This window comes from Colletes latitarsis, unplaced genomic scaffold (assembly GCF_051014445.1).
Source record: "Colletes latitarsis isolate SP2378_abdomen unplaced genomic scaffold, iyColLati1 scaffold0006, whole genome shotgun sequence".
NCBI classification, from domain to species: domain Eukaryota; kingdom Metazoa; phylum Arthropoda; class Insecta; order Hymenoptera; family Colletidae; genus Colletes; species Colletes latitarsis.
Genome location: NW_027488366.1, coordinates 30,000,001 through 30,008,844, shown reverse-complemented (window position 1 = coordinate 30,008,844; position 8,844 = coordinate 30,000,001).

Below are 8,844 nucleotides of genomic sequence, written 5' to 3'. Positions count from 1 at the left end.
CCAGGTTTAGTGGACTGTTTCAGTGTGGTACCACACTACTACGTGATCCATACCAGAAAAAACCCAGGATCTAGCCATGAAGTATGAGAAATATGCGAAAGTATGAGCCTGATGAGGGCAAATCCTAGATTTAACCCAAACCTAACATGCGTTATCCTGTCAAATATTTATCAAGATCAGGTTTAATTGAATGTTTCAGTGTGGTACCACATTACTACATGAACCAAACCAGAAAAAACCCAGGATCCGTTCAACAAGTATGTGAAGAATGCGAAAGTATGAGTCTGATGAGTGATAATCCCAGGGCTATCCTAGACCCAACATGCGTTATCCTCTAAAATATTGATCCAAACCAGGTTTAATGGACTGTTTCAGTGTGGTACCACTTTACTACGTGATCCAAAGCAGAAAAAACCCTCGATCAGGTCAACATGTAGGTTAAAACTGCGAAAGAATACCCCTGATGAGGGCAAATCCCAGGCCTAACCTAGACCAAACATGCGTTGTCCTCTAAAATATTGATGGAAACCAGGTTTAATTGACTGTTTCAGTGTTGTACTTCATTACTACGTGATGCAATCCAGAAAAAGCCCAGGATCTAGCCATCAAGTATGAGAAATATGCGAAAGAATGAGCCTGATGAGAGCAAATCCCAGACCTAAGCTAGACCTAACATGAATTATTCTCTAAAATATTGATCGAAACCAGGTTTAATTGACTGTTTCAGCGTGGTACCACATTACTACGTGATACAATCCAGAAACTGCCCAGGATCTGTTCAACATGTATGAGAAATATGCGAAAGAAAGAGCCTGATGAGAGCAAATCCCAGACATATCCCAGACCTAACTTGCGTTGTCCTCTAAGATATTGATGGAAACCAGGTTTAATTGACTGTTTCAGTGTTGTACTTCATTACTACGTGATGCAATCCAGAAAAAGCCCAGGATCTAGCCATCAAGTATGAGAAATATGCGAAAGAATGAGCCTGATGAGAGCAAATCCCAGACCTAACCTAGACCTAACATGCGTTAGCCTCTAAAATATTGAGCGAAACCAGGTTTAATGGACAGTTTCAGTGTGGTACCACACTACTTCGTGATCCAAACCAGACAAAACCCAGGATCTGATCAACAAGTATGTGAAGAATGCGAAAGTATGAGTCTGATGAGTGAAAATCCCAGACCTAACCTAGACCTAACATGAGTTATACTCTAAAATATTGATCGAAAGCTGGTTTAATCGACTGTCTCAGTGTGGTACCACATTACTACGTGATACAATCCAGAAACAGCCCAGGATCTGTTCAACATGTATGAGAAATATGCGAAAGAATGAGCCTGATGAGAGCAAATCCCAGACCTAACCTAGACCTAACATCCGTTATCCTCTAAAATATTTATCCAGACCAGGTTTCATTGAATGTTTCAGTATGGTACCACTTTACTACGTGATCCAATCCAGAAATAGCCCAGGATCTAGTCATTAAGTATGAGAAATATGCGAAAGTAAGAGCCTCATGAGGGCAAATCCTAGACCTATCCCAGACCTAACTTGCGTTATCCTCTAAAATATTGATCGAAACCTGGTTTAATCGACTGTTTCAGTGTGGTTCCACATTACTATGTGATCCAAACCAGAAAATAACCCAGGATCTGTTCAAGGAGTATGTGAAGTGTGCGAAAGTATGGGTCTGATGAGGTCAAATCCCAGACCTATCCCAGACCTAACTTGCGTTATCCTCTAAAATTTTGATCGAAACCAGGTTTAATCGACTGTTTCAGTGTGGTACCACATTACTACGTGATCCAAACCAGAAAAAACCCAGGATCCGTTCAACAAGTATGTGAAGAATGCGAAAGTATGAGCCTGATGAGAGCAAATCCCAGACCTAACCTAGACCTAACATGCGTTATCCACTAAAATATTGAGCGAAACCAGGTTTAATGGACTGCTTCAGTGTGGTACTACATTACTACGTGATGCAATCCAGAAAAAGCCCAGGATCTAGCCATCAAGTATGAGAAATATGCGAAAGAATGAGCCTGATGAGAGCAAATCCCAGACCTAACCTAGACCTAACATGCGTTATCCTCTAAAATATTTATCCAGACCAGGTTTCATTGACTGTTTCAGCGTGGTACCACATTACTACGTGATACAATCCAGAAACAGCCCAGGCTCTAGCCATGAAGTATGAGAAATATGCGAAAGAATGAGCCTGATGAGGGCAAATCCTAGACCTATCCCAGACCTAACTTGCGTTATCCTCTAAAATATTGATCGAAACCTGGTTTAATCGACTGTTTCACTGTGGTTCCACATTACTATGTGATCCAAACCAGAAAATAACCCAGGATCTGTTCAAGGAGTATGTGAAGTGTGCGAAAGTATGGGTCTGATGAGGTCAAATCCCAGACCTATCCCAGACCTAACTTGCGTTATCCTCTAAAATTTTGATCGAAACCAGGTTTAATCGACTGTTTCAGTGTGGTACCACATTACTACGTGATCCAAACCAGAAAAAACCCATGATCCGTTCAACAAGTATGTGAAGAATGCGAAAGTATGAGTCTGATGAGTGAAAATCCCAGACCTAACCTAGACCTAACATGCGTTGTCCTCAAAAATATTGATCGAAACCTGGTTTAATCGACTGTTTCAGTGTGGTACCACATTACAATGTGATCCAAACCAGAAAATAACCCAGGATCTGTTCAACGAGTATGTGAAGTGTGCGAAAGTATGAGTCTGATGAGGTCAAATCCCAGACCAATCCCAGACTTAACTTGCGTTATCCTCTAAAATATTGATCGAGACCAGGTTTAATCGACTGTTTCAGTGTGGTACCACATTACAATGTGATCCAAACCAGAAAATAACCCAGGATCTGTTCAACGAGTATGTGAAGTGTGCGAAAGTATGAGTCTGATGAAGTCAAATCCCAGACCAATCCCAGACTTAACTTGCGTTATCCTCTAAAATATTGATCGAGACCAGGTTTAATCGACTGTTTCAGTGTGGTACCACATTTCTACGTGATCCAAACCAGAAAAAACCCAGGATCCGTTCAACAAGTATGTGAAGAATGCGAAAGTATGAGTCTGATGAGTGAAAATCCCAGACCTAACCTAGACCTAACATGCGTTATCCTCTAAAATATTGATCCAAACCAGGTTTAGTGGACTGTTTCAGTGTGGTACCACACTACTACGTGATCCAAACCAGAAAAAACCCAGGATCTAGCCATGAAGTATGAGAAATATGCGAAAGTATGAGCCTGATGAGGGCAAATCCTAGACTTAACCCAAACCTAACATGCGTTATCCTGTCAAATATTTATCAAGATCAGGTTTAATTGAATGTTTCAGTGTGGTACCACATTACTACATGAACCAAACCAGAAAAAACCCAGGATCCGTTCAACAAGTATGTGAAGAATGCGAAAGTATGAGTCTGATGAGTGATAATCCCAGGGCTAACCTAGACCCAACATGCGTTATCCTCTAAAATATTGATCCAAACCAGGTTTAATGGACTGTTTCAGTGTGGTACCACTTTACTACGTGATCCAAAGCAGAAAAAACCCTCGATCAGTTCAACATGTATGTTAAAACTGCGAAAGAATGCCCCTGATGAGGGCAAATCCCAGGCCTAACCTAGACCAAACATGCGTTGTCCTCTAAAATATTGATGGAAACCAGGTTTAATTGACTGTTTCAGTGTTGTACTTCATTACTACGTGATGCAATCCAGAAAAAGCCCAGGATCTAGCCATCAAGTATGAGAAATATGCGAAAGAATGAGCCTGATGAGAGCAAATCCCAGACCAAACCTAGACCTAACATGCGTTAGCCTCTAAAATATTGAGCGAAACCAGGTTTAATGGACAGTTTCAGTGTGGTACCACACTACTTCGTGATCCAAACCAGACAAAACCCAGGATCTGATCAACAAGTATGTGTAGAATGCGAAAGTATGAGTCTGATGAGTGATAATCCCAGGGCTAACCTAGACCTAACATGCGTTATCCTCTAAAATATTGATCCAAACCAGGTTTAATGGACTGTTTCAGTGTGGTACCACTTTACTACGTGATCCAAAGCAGAAAAAACCCTCGATCAGGTCAACATGTATGTTAAAACTGCGAAAGAATGCCCCTGATGAGGGCAAATCCCAGGCCTAACCTAGACCAAACATGCGTTGTCCTCTAAAATATTGATGGAAACCAGGTTTAATTGACTGTTTCAGTGTTGTACTTCATTACTACGTGATGCAATCCAGAAAAAGCCCAGGATCTAGCCATCAAGTATGAGAAATATGCGAAAGAATGAGCCTGATGAGAGCAAATCCCAGACCTAACCTAGACCTAACATGAATTATTCTCTAAAATATTTATCAAAACCAGGTTTAATGGACTGTTTCAGTGTGGTACCACACTACTTCGTGATCCAAACCAGACAAAACCCAGGATCTGATCAACAAGTATGTGAAGAATGCGAAAGTATGAGTCTGATCAGTGAAAATCCCAGACCTAACCTAGACCTAACATGAGTTATACTCTAAAATATTGATCGAAACCAGGTTCAATCGACTGTTTCAGTGTGGTACCACATTACTACGTGATCCAAACCAGAAAAAACCCAGGATCCGTTTACAAGTATGTGAAGAATGCGAAAGTATGTGTCTGATCAGTGAAAATCCCAGGCCTAACCTAGACCTAACATGAGTTATACTCTAAAATATTGATCGAAACCTGGTTTAATCAACTGCTTCAGTGTGGTACCACATTACTATGTGATCCAAACCAGAAAATAACCCAGGATCTAGCCACCAAGTATGAGAAATATGCGAAAGAATGAGCCTGATGAGAGCATATCCCAGACCTAACCTAGACCTAACATGAATTATTCTCTAAAATATTGATCGAAACCAGGTTTAATTGATTGTTTCAGTGTGGTCCCACATTACTACGTGATCCAAACCAGAAAAAACCCAGGATCAGTTCAACAAGTATGTGAGGAATGCGAAAGTATGAGTCTGATGAGTGAAAATCCCAGTGCTAACCTAAACCTAACATGCGTTATCCACTAAAATATTGATCGAAGCCAGGTTTAATCGACTGTTTCAGTGTGGTATCACACTACTACGTGACCCGAACCAGAAATAACCCATGATCTGTTCAACAAGTATGTGAAAAACGCGAAAGTATGAGCCTGATGAGGGCAAATCCCAGACCTATCCCAGACCTAACTTGCGTTATCCTCTAAAATATTGATCGAAACCAGGTTTAATTGACCGTTTCAGTGTGGTACCACATTACTACGTGATCCAAACCAGAAAAAACCCAGGATCCGTTCAACAAGTATGTGAAGGGTGCGAAAGTATGAGTCTGATCAGTGAAAATCTCAGGCCTTACCTAGACCTAACTTGCGTTGTCCTCTAAAATATTGATGGAAACCAGGTTTCATTGACTGTTTCAGTGTGGTACTACATTACTACGTGATGCAATCCAGAAAATGCCCAGGATCTAGCCTTCAAGTATGAGAAATATGCGAAAGAATGAGCCTGATGAGAGCAAATCCCAGACCTAACCTAGACCTAACATGCGTTATCCACTAAAATATTGAGCGAAACCAGGTTTAATGGACTGCTTCAGTGTGGTACCACACTACTTCGTGATCCAAACCAGAAAAAACCCAGGATCTGTTCAACAAGTATGTGAAAAACGCGAAACTGTGAGCCTGATGAGGGCAAATCTTAGACCTAACCCAGACCTAAGATGCGTTATCCTCTAAAATATTTATCAAGACCAGGTTTAATTGATTGTTTCAGTGTGGTACCACTTTACTACGTGATCCAATCCAGCAATAGCCCAGGATCTAGCCATGAAGCATGAGAAATATGCGAAAGAATGAGCCTGATGAGAGCAAATCCCAGACGTAACCTAGACCTAACATGAATTATTCTCTAAAATATTGATCGAAACCAGGTTTAATTGACTGTTTCAGTGTGGTACCACATTACTACGTGACCCAAACCAGAAAAAACCCAGGATCTGTTCAACGAGTATGTGAAGTGTGCGAACGTATGAGTCTGATGAGGGCAAATCCCAGACCTATCCCAGACCTAACATGCGTTATCCTCTAAAATATTTATCAAGATCAGGTTTAATTGATTGTTTCAGTGTGGACCCACATTACAACGTGATCCAAACCAGAAAAAACCCAGGATCTGTTCAACAAGTATGTGAAGAATGCGAAAGTATGAGTCTGATGAGGGCAAATCCCAGACCTATCCCAGACCTAACTTGCGTTATCCTCTAAAATATTGATCGAAACCAGGTTTAATTGACCGTTTCAGTGTGGTACCACATTACTACGTGATCCAAACCAGAAAAAACCCAGGATCCGTTCAACAAGTATGCGAAGAATGCGAAAGTATGAGTCTGATCAGTGAAAATCCCAGGCCTAACCTAGACCTAACATGAGTTATACTCTAAAATATTGATCGAAACCTGGTTTAATCGACTGTTTCAGTGTGGTACCACATTACTATGTGTTCCAAACCAGAAAATAACCCAGGATCTGTTCAACGAGTATGTGAAGTGTGCGAAAGTATGAGTCTGATGAGGTCAAAGCCCAGACCTATCCCAGACCTAACTTGCGTTATCCTCTAAAATATTGATCGAAACCAGGTTTAATCGACTGTTTCAGTGTGGTACCACATTACTGTGTGATCCAAACCAGAAAATAACCCAGGATCTGTTCAAGGAGTATGTGAAGTGTGCGAAAGTATGAGTCTGATGAGGTCAAATCCCAGACCTATCCCAAACCTAACTTGCGTTATCCTCTAAAATTTTGATCGAAACCAGGTTTAATCGACTGTTTCAGTGTGGTACCACATTACTACGTGATCCAAACCAGAAAAAACCCAGGATCCGTTCAACAAGTATGTGAAGAATGCGAAAGTATGAGTCTGATGAGTGAAAATCCCAGACCTAACCTAGACCTAACATGCGTTATCCTCAAAAATATTGATCGAAACCAGGTTTAATCGACTGTCTCAGTGTGGTACCACATTACTACGTGACCAAAACCAGAAAAAACCCATGATCTGTTCAACAAGTATGTGAAAAACGCGAAAGTATGAGCCTGGTGAGGGCAAATCCCAGACCTATCCCAGACCTAACTTGCGTTATCCTCTAAAATATTGATCGAAACCAGGTTTAATTGGCCGTTTCAGTGTGGTACCTCATTACTACGTGATCCAAACCAGAAAAAACCCAGGATCCGTTCAACAAGTACGTGAAGAATGCGAAAGTATGAGTCTGATCAGTGAAAATCTCAGGCCTTACCTAGACCTAACTTGCGTTGTCCTCTAAAATAGTGATAGAAACCAGGTTTCATTGACTGTTTCAGTGTGGTACTACATTACTACGTGATGCAATCCAGAAAAAGCCCAGGATCTAGCCATCAAGTATGAGAAATATGCGAAAGAATGAGCCTGATGAGAGCAAATCCCAGACCTAACCTAGACCTAACATGCGTTATCCTCTAAAATATTGAGCGAAACCAGGTTTAATGGACTGCTTCAGTGTGGTACCACACTACTTTGTGATCCAAACCAGACAAAACCCAGGATCTGTTCAACAAGAATGTGAAAAACGCGAAACTGTGAGCCTGATGAGGGCAAATCTTAGACCTAACCCAGACCTAAGATGCGTTATCCTCTAAAATATTTATCCAGACCAGGTTTCATTGAATGTTTCAGTGTGGTACCACTTTACTACGTGATCCAATCCAGAAATAGCCCAGGATCTAGCCATGAAGTATGAGAAATATGCGAAAGTATGAGCCTGATGAGGGCAAATCCCAGACATATCCCAGACCTAACTTGCGTTGTCCTCTAAGATAATGTTGGAAACCAGGTTTAATTGACTGTTTCAGTGTCGTACTTCATTACTACGTGATGCAATCCAGAAAAAGCCCAGGATCTAGCCATCAAGTATGAGAAATATGCGAAAGAATGAGCCTGATGAGAGCAAATCCCAGACCTAACCTAGACCTAACATGAATTATTCTCTAAAATATTGATCGAAACCAGGTTTAATCGACTGTTTCAGTGTGGTACCACATTACTACGTGATCCAAACCAGAAAAAACCCAGGATCCGTTAAACAAGTATGTGAAGAATGCGAAAGTATGAGTCTGATCAGTGAAAATCTCAGGCCTTACCTAGACCTAACTTGCGTTGTCCTCTAAAATAGTGATGGAAACCAGGTTTCATTGACTGTTTCAGTGTGGTACTACATTACTACGTGATGCAATCCAGAAAAAGCCCAGGATCTAGCCATCAAGTATGAGAAATATGCGAAAGAATGAGCCTGATGAGAGCAAATCCTAGACCCATCCCAGACCTAACTTGCGTTATCCTCTAAAATATTGATCGAAACCAGGTTTAATTGACCGTTTCAGTGTGGTACCTCATTACTACGTGATCCAAACCAGAAAAAACCCAGGATCCGTTCAACAAGTATGTGAAGAATGCGAAAGTATGAGTCTGATCAGTGAAAATCTCAGGCCTTACCTAGACCTAACTTGCGTTGCCCCTAAAATAGTGATGGAAACCAGGTTTCATTGACTGTTTCAGTGTGGTACTACATTATTACGTGATGCAATCCAGAAAAAGCCCAGGATCTAGCCATCAAGTATGAGAAATATGCGAAGGAATGAGCCTGATGAGAGCAAATCCCAGACCTAACCTAGACCTAACATGCGTTATCCTCTAAAATATTGATCCAAACCAGGTTTAATGGACTGTTTCAGTGTCGTACCACACCAC